This window comes from Fukomys damarensis, unplaced genomic scaffold, assembly GCF_012274545.1.
Source record: "Fukomys damarensis isolate Sample0158 unplaced genomic scaffold, DMR_v1.0_HiC HiC_scaffold_11, whole genome shotgun sequence".
Classification (NCBI taxonomy): domain Eukaryota; kingdom Metazoa; phylum Chordata; class Mammalia; order Rodentia; family Bathyergidae; genus Fukomys; species Fukomys damarensis.
In genome coordinates this window covers 14,839,298-14,853,002 of record NW_022900923.1, presented here as the reverse complement: position 1 = coordinate 14,853,002, position 13,705 = coordinate 14,839,298, and the positions used below count along the sequence as shown (strand labels likewise).

At 41.6% G+C, this 13,705-nt stretch overlaps 1 long non-coding RNA gene across 1 annotated transcript; it reads right to left on the bottom strand.

The window, feature by feature from the left end:
- Nucleotides 1-998: 998 nt before the first annotated feature.
- LOC117285553 lies at nucleotides 999-11,695 on the bottom strand. The gene is made up of 3 exons (XR_004516627.1): nucleotides 11,589-11,695; nucleotides 2,019-2,184; nucleotides 999-1,059 (listed from the first exon to the last, which is right to left on the bottom strand). It is a non-coding gene; the product is annotated as an uncharacterized LOC117285553 (long non-coding RNA).
- Nucleotides 11,696-13,705: the final 2,010 nt, after the last annotated feature.

Below are 13,705 nucleotides of genomic sequence, written 5' to 3'. Positions count from 1 at the left end.
TGTCAATTTTATGTGTTCCTGATAGCCTTCCAATTTTAAAAAATGTATTTAAATTATCTAGAGTCATTTTTCTTTTTTTTTAAATTGTGCCTGTGGCCTAAGTAGTTGGCAATAGGCCGCAAGAGAATCATGGGGAATCTGGGTCTTGTTATCAGATTGTTAGAGGCTGAAGGCAGTAAACAGCAAGCATGAGGCTCTGATGGTTCACAGTGTAAGAAATGGCAAAATAACCAATTAAATTTTTTCTTCCTGCTCCTGAAATAATATGCTCCCTAAAAACAGTGCTTTGGGGGACCATACTGACCTCAACATACAACAAGGAGGAAGGATGAGAAGTGGAAGGTTGGGGATTGTATAAATGTAGCAGAATCGGTACCCTTAAAAAGGAGCAGCAAACTTGAATCCTTAAATTCTTTCTTGAGACAGACAAAAAAGTAGCAATTTTCTTTTTCTTTTTTTGGTACCAGTACCAGGGATCAAACTTGGGACCTTGTGCTTTCAAGGAAGGCAGAAGAACCACTGAGCTAAATCCCTGGCAAAAAAAGTAGCAATTTATATCATTGTCCTTGTAGTATTTATTCCCATACCCCTGGTGCTAAGGTTTGGCTATGAAATGTTTCTGAAAGGCCTATGTGTTAAAGGCTTGGTCCCTGACCTTGGCACTGTTGGGAGCAACCTTTAAGAGGTGAGACCCACTGGAAGGAAGTGATGTCACTGAGGCTGTGGCCTTGAAGTGGGTGTTGGGCCCCTGGCCCCTTCCTGTTTTGTCTTTTGCTTTCTGGTGACCGTGGGGTGAACTGGCCTTGTCCACCATGTGGTGTACTGAGCCACCACAGGCCCAGAGCAAGGCCAAACAACCATGGACTGAAACCTCTGATGCCATGAACCAAAATAAACCTTTTCTTTTAAGTTTATTATCTCAGTAGTTTTGTCACAGTACTGAAAAGTGGAATAACACACCAGGTAGTTAAAACTAAAGTCTAGTATAGATCTTCATGGTCTTTAATTATATTAACAGAATTTACGTGTCCTCCTGGTAACTCCTGTATAAATTGTGACCTGGAAAAAAAAAGAATAATTTCAAATATATAGATTTATTGGAGGACGCAGTGGACTCCCAGGACTTTGATGTTTTATCCCCCTAAACTTCCCTCTTTATTCAATTCAGTCTCCCATCCATGGATAGTGAGATAATTTATTTTTTAATTGTAGCCACTCTCACTTTCTTGCATTAGCAAACTAATATTCATATCAGAGTTATATTAGCAGTTTTACTTCATTGTTGATGACATCCAACCAAGACTTGAAAAACAAGAATAAATAAATATTCTAGATACCACTGTAGAATCATGCTTGCCAGACGAAGATGAACACCTTAAAAATGTTGAAAGCAGCACTTCAGGAAAATTTCTGGGAGTTTGGTGGTCAGGTATGTGTTAGAATAGCCTTTCCACTTTCTCCTACCATACAGCAAGTTCTAAGGCTGGGACCCTTCAATTTTTGGAAGCAATAAGTAGTGTATTTGAGTATGCAGTTGTAAATCATTTACCCATGTGTCTGAAAGGCTTACATTTTTTCCCCAGTGCTAGGGGTCAAACCCAGGACCTTATGCATATTGACCAAATGATGTTCGACTGAGCTATACCTCAGCCCGAGGCTTCCATAGTTAAGCAGAACTCAGAGCAACAGAGTTTACCCAGATAGTTGGGGTTTACATTTTTCCACTTGGCCTTTTTGCTCTAGTGAATCTAATGATGCTCAAAGTTGCATAATAGGTCAGCAGACTAGATGAAACATACAGAAATCTTAGATAAGAAAATCCCAGGTGAGTGCAGTACTTTTAAGCAAAAGCATGCCTTTTTCTGCTTTATTCATTTATGAAAGAGCTCTTGGCTTCTACTAGGCCTCAGTGGATAATAACCGTATAACCATAAAACCATAACTGATCACACAACTCGAGGAGTAGGTTATAAACTAGTACTATCTTACCATGCAGAGATGAAATTCAGAAGACTCACCAAGTTGTCCATTATCATGTTGAAATAGTATCTGTCAAATTTTCTGGTGCTCTTGTCCAAGATAAGTTCTTGGTGCACCTAGCTCAACATCCATTATGCCGATTGATAGTCTGCTACTTTTCTCTTAAACCTTCAGGCCCTCATACACTGCACCCTGGTAAAAATGCTGTGTAAGAAAACAATGCAGTATGAGTCTACAGAGTGTGCCTGCTCCGGCCTTGAGGTCCATGCATACTGCGGAAATTCAGTAAATGATGTTTTTTTCTAAACCATATATGGGGGTAGGGATAAGCCTCAGTGGTGGAATGCATACTTAGCATGCATGATGCTCTACATTCAATCCCAAGCTCAAATGACAAATAAACTGGTTGACTTGAGTGGAACAAAGCTGATTTCAGTAGCATTATAGAACCCTAAGTTTCATTTTGCCTGCTGCAATAAGGGAAATGCTCTCAGGTGACTGAGTCTCCTCACCCTTTTGTTAATGTGGGTTTGCAATACATAATAAATGCATTCATCATGAGGAATTGGTTCATGTGTATATGACATCCTGATTCTATTTACCTCCTCTTCCCTTCTATCTTCACCCATGGCCAGATCCTCTTCCCATCACCACACGGTCTATCTCTCCATTTCCTGACATCTATCTTTTATTTTGCTCTTTAAGTTATTTGTATTCTGGGTTTCTCATGTAAGAGAAACCATGCAGTATTTAACCCCCGAGTCTGATTCATTTCACCTAGAATTATGGTCTCAAGATGCATCCATTTTCCTACAAATGACATAAATATGTCCTTCTTTATGTCTGAGTAGTACTCCACTGTGGATGTAGGCTACCTTGTTTTAATCCACTCATTGGTTGAAGGATATATAGGCTGCTTCCAAGATTCAACTGTCATGAGTTGTGCTGCTATAAACATGGTTATGCATGTAGCACTGTCACATGTATCTTTTATTCTTTTGGAAAGATTCTCACAAGAGGTATGGCTGGGTCAAATGGAATTTCTTTATTTATTTTTATTTTTATTTTTGGTCCTGGGGGTTTGAACTTGAGACTCTGCACGTACAGGACAGGTGGCAGAACCACTGAGCTACATCCCCAGTCCTCAAATGGAATTTCTACTTTTAGTTTTTGAGGATCTCCATACAACTAGTGGTTGTACTAGTTTACATTTCCACTCTGATGTAGTAGCGTTCCTCCCCGCTTCACCCCAGTCTCACTAGCATGTGTAACTTTTTGAGTTCTTGATGATAGCCACTCATTCTGGAGTAACACAGAATCTCGGTGTTGTTTGATTTGCATTTCTCTAATGGCCAAACATAGTGAACACTTTTTCATAGACTTATTATGCTATTTGTATTTCTTCATCTGGGAAGTCTCTCTGTTTTTCTATTGCCCATTTTTCACATTTTTCAACTTGGACCTAATTATTTTGAGTTCTTTATATATTCTAGGAACAGTTGGTTTAAAAAAAACTTTCCCTTTTCTGTAGGTTTTCCGTTCATTCTGTTGATTATATCCTTTGTTGTGCAGAAGGGTTTTTTTGTTTTTGTTTTTGTTTTTAGTTCTGGGGATCAAACTCCGGTCCTTGCACTTGCAAGGTGTGTGGAAGGTTTTTAATTTGACATAATCCCATTTGTTGAGCTTTGGTGTTTTTGCTTGTGCAATTGGAGTTCTGAAAGTTCATACCTATGCAGATGGTGGAATTTAAAAAAATACCCTTCAGTTAAACAGCCTCAGTGAAGACTCTAAATTGGTATATAGAGTAATTTATGGTTTGAATACAAGGAAGAAATTGAAAGGATTGGTAATAAGTTTTGGAGGAGAGGTATTAGAAAGGACACTCAGAATGAGAACAGATTATTAAAAAATATGTCTTCCACGCGAATACTTACTGAACTCTCGTGTGGAAGTGGCTGTAATAACTAGGTATGGGAATGGAGGATATAGCTCAGTGGCAGAGCCATTATGCACAAAGACCTGGTTTTAATCCTCAGCAGCATCACCATGGTAATGATATTAATGAGATATGTAACACAACTTACTGTATGACTAATCTGAGTCAGACTACTGCTTGCTTAGTTAATAGGCTTATAAACAAGGATATCATCAAATACACATTATGACTACAGCAACAACTTCCAAACCCTAAGGCTAACCTGAATGCTGCTATTCATGGAATATTAAATGGATCCATTCTGAATATTAATGTGCTATCAAGCCTTTGGGGTATATTAGCTATCTGGCAGACAATGACTATTTTCATAAAAGAAAGAAAAGTCTGTTCTTGTGGAATATCTTTATCCTGGGATTATCTTTATTCACCTCTCTCCTCATGTTACTTTCCATCCATAGATTACTAGTATCTTAGAAAATCTATGTTTTTCCAGAAACACTGTTGCTGCTGTTGACGAAAACAGAGTAGTGAGCGGGCACTCAAAGGGATTCACTGGAGTCGTTATGTACACTGCCATCCTGAACAGAGATCTTTATGAAACAAGACTCAGTATATTAGCCTATAAGAAAGTACTTGAGGCTGGGTCCTACTTAATGGTTTATTTGGGGCTGGGGATTTAGCTCAGTGGCACCACGCTTGCCTGGCAAGCTCTAGGTCCTGAGTTTGATCCCCAGTCCCACCAAAAAAAAAAAACAAAGTTTCTTTGGCTCATTATTCAAGTGGCATAGAGTCCAATCTAAATGACTCCAGCATCCTGGTGAGGCCGCCCTGGTGTGTCGCACAGAAGGACCAGATGTGTGGAGAAGCCTCACATTTTATAACCTACTCTCATGAGATCAGTCCTGCAAGGCCCAAGCCACTCCATGAAAACTACACCCAACTTCTGGGGATGTTGCCCTCGAGTTACCTACCACCAGGCCCACTTCTTAAAAGTTTCACAAACTCTCAGTATGGCCACACAGAGAGACCCAGCTTCTAACACACTCACACTGCAGCAGTCAGTATTAGGCCAACCAACAAATATTGTGTCTGGGCCATTAGAAATAGGTCAGTGGGAGGGTTCGAACTCAGCCTGCGTGAAACCTTGGGTTTGGCACAAGCAAAAACATCGCAAAAACAGAACAAAATAAAACAAAAAATAACTCCAGCCAGGTTGAGGTTGTCCTGCGTGATGCCACATACATCTTAAATAGATGATTAGTACATAATATTTCACATCGTCTAGAACAAAGAGGATACATGAGTCTACAAACCAAGAGATACCTCTAAAAACCACGCATAATGAGCTTTTATTCAAGTGTTGTGCTTCTCACTCTTATAACTGAGCACTACTTACATGAGTGATTTAGATTCCCATCAGGGCATCTTTAAAACAAAAGACAAAGTAATCCCATTGCTTTGAATTCCATGCTGCCTACTGAATGATAGGGGAGTTAAGGTAGAGGGTTATGGTTCTGTTGAAGGGGTTAGTGTTGACTACCAAGGAAAACAGAGATGCTACCTAGTGGGAGCTGAGAGGAGTATGGAACAGACCCAGGAGATCCCACTGGGGATTTTCTTGTATTTTCATGTCTAGGGGCCAGAGTTTGTTAGGATGGGCTTCTCCTTAGAGATAAGCTGGGCTAAAATGGATCAGATTTGCTCTCCTTTCTAACCAATTAAAAAGAGAATACACAAAACAGTAGTTTATAAGACATTGAATTTAGAGCAACAAGGAACAGTGATCCCTCAGAGATAAGAAAACTGAGATCAGCGCTATGGTTTTTCCAAGCTCCTGCCTAGAGGAAATTTGCAGAGATGCAGAAGAAGGGGGCACCCAGGTAGTGCCCAGCAATCTTGCCAAGTTGTCAATCTTGCCCTCAGAGGCCAGGGCACCGTATTCCCAAGCCAGTGTCTCACCAGCGAGGAGAGGATTGACAGAGACCCCAGAAATCTGAAAAGAGTGCTCTCACACATTCAATGGAGTATTGAGCAGTATATGAAAGTTGAAAACAGCCAAGGCTACTGAAACAATGCCAGAAAGAATGAGGAGGAACAATGATTACAGTGTACAGAGGGCTCACAAATAGTGTCTGGTGTCACAACCCAAGTGAGAAAAGTAATTCATGAGCCACCGGGCAGAGAACTTAGAAAGGTTCTCCCTCCATAGGGAAGAGGGTTAATTCTAGACTGATAAACTTCTGTCTATTTTGCCTATCCAAGGGCCAGGGGTTTAGCTCAGTGGTTCCAGTGCGTACCTTGCAAGCCCAAGGACTGAGTTCAATCACGGGCACCAAAAACTGTGTTTGGCCTGTCCAAACACCACGCCTTCTTTTGCTAACAGCACCCCACTTTTCCCATTGGGAGCCATGCCTCCAAACTCAGTCCCTGTGCCTGTGTTCCAGACCCCACCCCAGGTCACACAGGGCATAGAATCTGGGTCTCCTTGCTCACCCCTCTGGCCACAGCAATGATTTCAGGAATGGGAACAAAATCCAAGTTGCAAGCTGTGAGGTAAGACTTGAGGCTTTTGCTCTCACGGTTGAAAAGATGCTGTCTTCCTCTGGCCTTCTGAGGGGGTTGAGGACCCAGAAGGGAAGCGGGTCCTTGTGTAGTGAGGTGGCCCTAAAGCAGATGACATATTTCACTGAGATGGGGCGATGAGCAGCAAAATCAGATCCAGAGCCCCGGCTCCATCTCTGGGGCCAGGTTTGCTCCAACACTTTTCAGGTACAAAAAAAAAAAAAAGATTTTTTTTTTTGATGCTGGAATTGAACTCAGTGCCTCACATGTGCTAAGCACAATCTCTATCATGGATGCATTCCAAACCTCTCTGAGAGAATCTATTTTGATCAAACCCATTTGATTTGAGTTTCCAGTGACTGGAAATCTAATCTTGACTGATGAGAAGACATAGCATCAGCGTATTTTTCCAACAATAGACACAGAGCCACACCACAATTTTGAGTTCCTTCTATATCACTTAATTTAGGAATGAGCCCAAATTTATTTAAATAAGCCACAATTTAGCCAGGCACGGTGGTACATGCCTGTAGTTGCAGATACTGAGGAGGCTGAGGCAGGAAGATCACTTGATCCCAGGAGTGTGGGGCCAGCCTGGACAATATAGAAAGGCCCCATCACCAAATAAATAAATTTGGGAATATTTATGTTATTTGTAACTATCTATACTGTAACAATCATTTCATATACATCTTTGGAAAATTCTGATTCCCTTAGAATAAACCCCTAGAAATGAAGTTTGGAAACAAGTGCTATACATACTTTAGAATTCTGATTACATATTGCTTTGAGTTTTCTTAAAGGTGACTAAGGAAAAAGCACTAAAATTTTTTGTTCCAAGTTATAAAAACATTTACAGCTTTGTTTGAGAATAATGTGCACAAAATTTACTCTTATATCTAATGTAGTATATATAGAAAGCTCTCAGGTCCAAATCTAAGAAGGTTTAAAATTGCAAACAATCTTAGGACTTTGCCCAATACATGGAATTAAAAAGCTTCTTTCTTCTTCTCAAAATAAAAGTCTGATGAATCATTTTCTTCTGAAATTCCACTGGCCACTTTGAAATTCCTTAAAAGCTACAACATGGGTTTTCATGGCACATAATTTACACTTAGGGCAGATGGAGGACATTAAATCCCCAGCACTGCAAAAACTAAAACTAAATAAAATACAATACAGCACGCATACAAGTGAGAATTTGGCTTGGTGGAAACATTGTCACACATATCCTAGGAGAGAAAGTTGGGAAGGTGAGTGGCTGTAAAGTTTCTGGTAAAATAGTCAAAGAAGGCAGCTGTTCATCTCTTTCAGTAGATAATGGTGAGAATTTTGTGTGGTTTCAAACTCAGCCCCAAAGCAAATGAGCTAAGAAATAAAACAGAATGAAGAACTGTGCCTAAGGCCAGGGGTGCAGCTCAGTGGCAGAGTGCAAGCAAAAGGCTCTGGTTCCATCCTCAGCAAAACACACACACACACACACACACACACACACACACACCCGAGCGTGCACACGTGCACACACACTATGTCACGAAAATGACCTTGGGTGCATAGTTACAGTCGTATCAACATTTTTGGAAGCAGAGAGGTAGAACAAACTGAGTATGAAAATCTATTCATGCAGCCTGGGGCTATGGCTCAGGAGCAAAGTGCTTGCCTAGGGTGCATTTGGCCAGGGGTTAAATCCCTAGCACTTGCAAAAATAAGAATAAATAAAATAAAATATAGCACACATATAGAAAAATGTACACATTATCGCTGTAGTCTTGCATTGTAACAAAGTTAAAATCCATGTATGAGCAACACCCAGAGAAAGAAAAAGAATGTTACCCTGCATCTCAGATGACCCCATCCTGATCTTTATGTGCGTAAAATCCATGAACATTATTGGAAAAGCAGGCAACCCAGCCCAGAATTTCTAGTTCTTCTGAGCTGGGGATCCACAAGCTCTGACTCACAGGGTGGCTGCCTGCTTCTGTAAATAAAGAGTGTTGCAGTCCCAAACCCTGCCGTTCATTTGCATATTGTCTGTGGCTGATATCGCACTACAACAACGGCAGAGCTGAGCGGTTCAGACAGGAAGGAAGTGGCCACAAAGCCTAAATTACAGTCTCACCCTTTGAGGGAAAACTCTCTGACCCCTTATCTTAGCAGTAGAGGAAAGTACAGGGCAAGAGAGAGAAAGAGGGAAAGGAGGCGTGTGGGGTGGGTTGGGGGGCTGCTCCATAGCTCCATTCTAAGCCCTTAGATCTTCTCCAGCGGCTCCAGAGCCAAAGTGACCAGTCTAGGAAACAGACTGACTCGGCATTGCATCATTGAGAGAGGTGCGACAGACTTTTGGCTGTAAAAATCATGCTCTGCTACTCCAGAGGGTGGTGACAGAATGTCACCAAGGACTTGCAAAGCTTTAGCAATCTCAGGTTCATTCAAGGCTTATTTCACCTAAACTTGCTGGAGATACAGAACTCATTTACTGAAACTGTCTACTTACACGTTTTCACATAAATCTTCACACATCTGTAGGCCACGAGAAGGTTCACTAGTTCTGACTTTTCTGGTATCCTCCAAGTGTCCCTCAACAACAAGACGGAGATTTGATTTGTGTGTAAGCTGGTGGCATTATTTGGTGTAAGCAAGGTGTTATTTTAAAAAGTAAGAAAAGCTAAAGACAAATATAGAGAACTTTGCTAAGATAATCTAAATAACTTCTGCCACGCACACATTAGATTTGATTATCTGGAAACGTGAGGAGAATAAACAATTTGCTAGGCTGTGAATGTTTGTATTCGCTCCACCCTCCATCAAGAGTATAGTAGGTGTTGAAATGTCATGACCAAGGTTACAGTATTTTTAACAGCACATGGCAGAAGGAACAATGGAAGGCGATGAGGGTGGAGACCTCATGAAAGGAACTAGTGGCCCTATGAAGGAGACCCCCAAAGAGCTACCTTGATCTCTCTGCCATTCAAGAACACAGCAAGAGGGTGACATCTATAAACCAGAAAATGAGTCCACATTAGACATTGAATTTTCCAGTGCCTTGATCTTGGACTTTTCACCCTCCAGAACCATGAGGAGAAAATAATGTCTGTGGGTATGCACCACTCAGCGGTATCCTGCTGTAGCAGTCCCAGTTGTGACTGAGACAATATCATTGATATTGCTACAATTATTTGAGAATGGCCCCTTTTTAAAATGTGATCTTCCTCTCCAGATTTGTAGACAGTGCTAAATATATAAACATTTTTTTGAGCCCTCAAATTCATGGGCTCAAGCAAGCCTCCTGCCTCAGCCTCTCAAGTGCTGGGAGTACAGGTGAGTGCCACTGCACCTGGCTTCTACTGTTTTAGTTTTTTAAAGGGGGGTACCTATGGAAGATAAAATGCAGCAAAATATTCCATGCTGTTCTTCAGAGTCTACCGTCCTCACCTCACATGTGGGGCCAATGCATGAATGAAGTATTTGATTTGGAATTATTATTATTAAGAGAGAATATAAAAATTTAAAGAGCTGCTATATGCAGTGAAATTGTGTCATTGTTGTATTGCAGAGGGTGTTACAGCTGTTAGAACCATTCAGGCTCTGAAGCTTGAAGGGGCAAGCGTGAATATTCAATGGTCCTCACCAAATGCAAGCATAGAAAAGACTGGGAGCGTCAGGGCATATTATAAAGTATTCCTAGCAGTAACACGCTCCCTGTGTATACTGAAGATAGCAGTGCCTGCTAGGAAATATAGGTGGAAACTCTGCCGCAAGTTTGGTTACTATGATGTTCACAAACAAAATCTCGACTGTAGCACTCCCTTCTGTACGACGAATAATGTCTCCCAGGCCTTTCCCAGTATGACATTTCCCTGATATATCATGAACCGAAACCCCTTGTGTACAGAGCTTGTTAATATGACATGCATTAAGCACTTAATGGATTGTGTTTCAGTGATAATGATATAAAACCCCTGATTAAGTCCTTGGACAGAGGGTTAATTGGAAGAATGATGTTTTATCCTAACAATCACATCAATAATGACCAAAGGTCAGTGGGATGATAGTGTGTGCAGTTCTGCTCAAGAATGCATCTCATTAAAGTATTTTATGTCTTCTCGTTTTCCTACTCAGGAAAATGATATGCGTTCTTGGTTTGAACACTGGGGAACAGAAAGAAAAACCCGCATGACTCCGGAGTGTTGTCAAATTCTTGTTCTTGTTTTGGTTCTTACTTGTCAGAAATTGGCAAGCTGCGGAAGTGGGTCACGAGCCTACAAACACACAGCTAAAAGCCACTAAAAACCCATTTTAAAAAAATATTGGGCTGGGAATGTAGCTCAGTGGCAGAGCACTTACCTGGCATGCACAGGCCCTAGCTTCATTCCCCAGTATTACCAAAAAAAAAATTATTTTAAAAAAACAAATCCTTATTGAGTTATAATTAATATACTATATAATTCACCCAAATAAAGTATGTAATTCAGGGCTGGACTATAGCTCAGTGGTGCAATGTGTGCTTATCATGCACAAGGCCCTGGGTTCAATCCCTTCTTAACCAAAAAAAGTGCACAATTCACTGGCTTTTCTACATCCAAAGAGCTGCACAATCATCACCATCAAGTTTAGAATATACCCATCACCCCCAAAAGATACCTGTAGACATTAGCAGTCACTCTCTATTTACCCCCACCCTATCACAGTCTACACAACCACGACTCCATCTTCTGCCCTATGGGTTTTTCTGTTCTTCATATATTATATAAATGGAATCATACAATATGTGGGATCTTCTTATTTTGAGGGAAAGTGTAGGGAAAGAGCAATGGTCTGCTATTCTACTATTATGATTTCCTTGTCTTAACACTTGGAATCTTCCTGTATGTAAATAGCATTTTCCCAATTCCTGTCATAGGTGACAGCAGGAGGGAGGGTGGTTCTTTTGCTGGTTCCCTATGGTGCTTCCCAGCTGGGGTCTTACCGGACAGAGTTCTTGTTCCTGGTTGCGGGTGTGGCTCAATTGGTAGAGCACTTGCCTAGCATGTGCGAGGTTCTGGTTCAATCCCCAGCAGCGGCAAGGAAAAATGCCTTCTCCGTTCGGACACTGTGGAGCATCCAAACTCACCTCGTCAGAGACCAGTGTGGTTGGTGTGGTCCCCAGCCCGTAGAAACCCAATTAAGGGAACGTGAAGCCAGATCCGAAAGCCCACCAGGGAGGTCTGTGAGAAAGAGTTGAGAGTCCATCACCGGAGTGTTTGCAGTCAGGTGCTGGGCGACAGCCTTCTGTCAATGGCGGAGCTCACACCGAAGGAGGCCCATAAGATCCCATAAGATCGCGCTGCTTGGGGACAGTACAGCTGTCTTAAGTGTACTCTACTATATTCCCACAATCGCCAATCACCTAACCTTGCATTTCTCAGAACGTTTCCCCGCCGCGACACAATGTGCGATTGTAGTTTAGACCTCAAGTACAAGGAGACAGAAGCAGCAATGCGTCAAGGTGTGGCCCTTAAAATAGGACAGAAATCAGATCAGAATAAGAGTAGCTAATAAACAAGCAATCCATGTATACAATGTTAGGGGAAAGCCTTTACTGTTCCTTATTTTAGTCTTTTTACAGTGTTGGGGATTGAACTCAGGTTCCTGCCAGAATCCCCCTATGGTGTCTCCTGTGTGTGTGTGTGTGTGTGTGTGTGTGTTTGTGTGTGTGTGTGTGTGTGTGTGTGTGTGTGTGATGGGGGTCTCTCTATGTTGCCCGGGCTGACTTTGCCCAGAAGTCATGATTGTCACTATGCCTGGTTCCACCTTAATGTTCTTAATCAAACACAGGTGGCCCATTAGGAAAAAGCTGAAGGATCAATAATTCCCTGCTATTGAATTAAGCCTGTGTCCTCAGGGGATGGGTACACATTGTTGGTTGCCTTCACAGAAGCCATTTCTGGCTCACCACACTACAATGCACCCACACCCCTCCTTTACTCTGGTTAAATACAGGTCTGAAAATGCCCAATATTATATAGTCTGGTTCCTTTTTCTAGGCTAGGCTAAAGGTGAAATCTAATCACAGCCATTGTTGTAGCCTGGTGGGAAACTACTGGAAGACTTATCGGAATAGAGTTCCTCCACAATTAAGAAAAAATTTGTGGACAAAATTTAACATTTGCCTTGGCATGACATTGTCTTCATGTGATCCTTGGGGGTGTGACAACCATTCTGAAACCATGACGGGATAAGACAGAACAACAAAATGGGAATGTAAAATATATCCAAGTCCTTCATGTCAATGTCGCACTTCTGATTTAACCAAACCTAGAATTCCTTCTTTAGAACAAAATGTTAAATGTGGCTCTGGGGATCAAATTCAGGGCCCCCTTCATGCTAGGCAAGCATTCAGTCACTGAGATATAACCGCAGTACTTTCTGTGCTTTTTAAATGTGAGCTTTGACTACTTTTAACCGGGTGTTCTGACACTTTGTAGGAAGTGGTCTCAATTATGGGCTGGAACTAGCATACTACTTTCACAGAACCATTTGTTACAGAAGGGCAAGTCTGCAGCTGTATGTCAGTGTGATAGTAACTCCTTGGATTTCTGGTCGGGAAAATACTCCTAATGGGTCCATATTTGATCAATATTTGAAGGGCTGAGGATAGTGTTCAGAAATAGGAGATGCTAGGAACAGCGGACAGTGCTTGCAGTTTCACTTGGTGTGCAGTGCTTCTCAGAAACTGACAAATTTTAAAAATACCAAGATACAGTGCCCCAAAGGAAAAGTAGTATGTGATACAATGCATTGGTTCCTTCAAATTGAGGGGTGGCTACAAGGAAGGAAGTTGATTGTGTGTGTGTGTGTGTGTGTGTGTGTGTGTGTGTGTGTGTGTGTGTAGTGCTGGGCAGTGAGCCTAAGACTTCACCCATACTAGGTAGATGCTCTACCACTGAGCTACATACCCACCACACCTTGTGTTATACACCAGGCCTCTGTCTGTAGTGCTTTGGGTTGAATTAAATCTGGGCACAGTGACCAGGACCTTGTGTATATGACATTTTTATTTCCTGTAATCCACTTCAGGAGAGATTTAAAGGCAGGCTTTGTCTGGAAATGAGCCAAATCATCATTTTGACTAAGGTTTTTGGTTCAGCTAACACTAGAAGCAGGGCCCCAAGCTTCCAGTGATCAATACATTGTGACATTTTTTAGAAGTTATTTTGATGACTCCTGAACCAGAAATCAGTGTCCCTG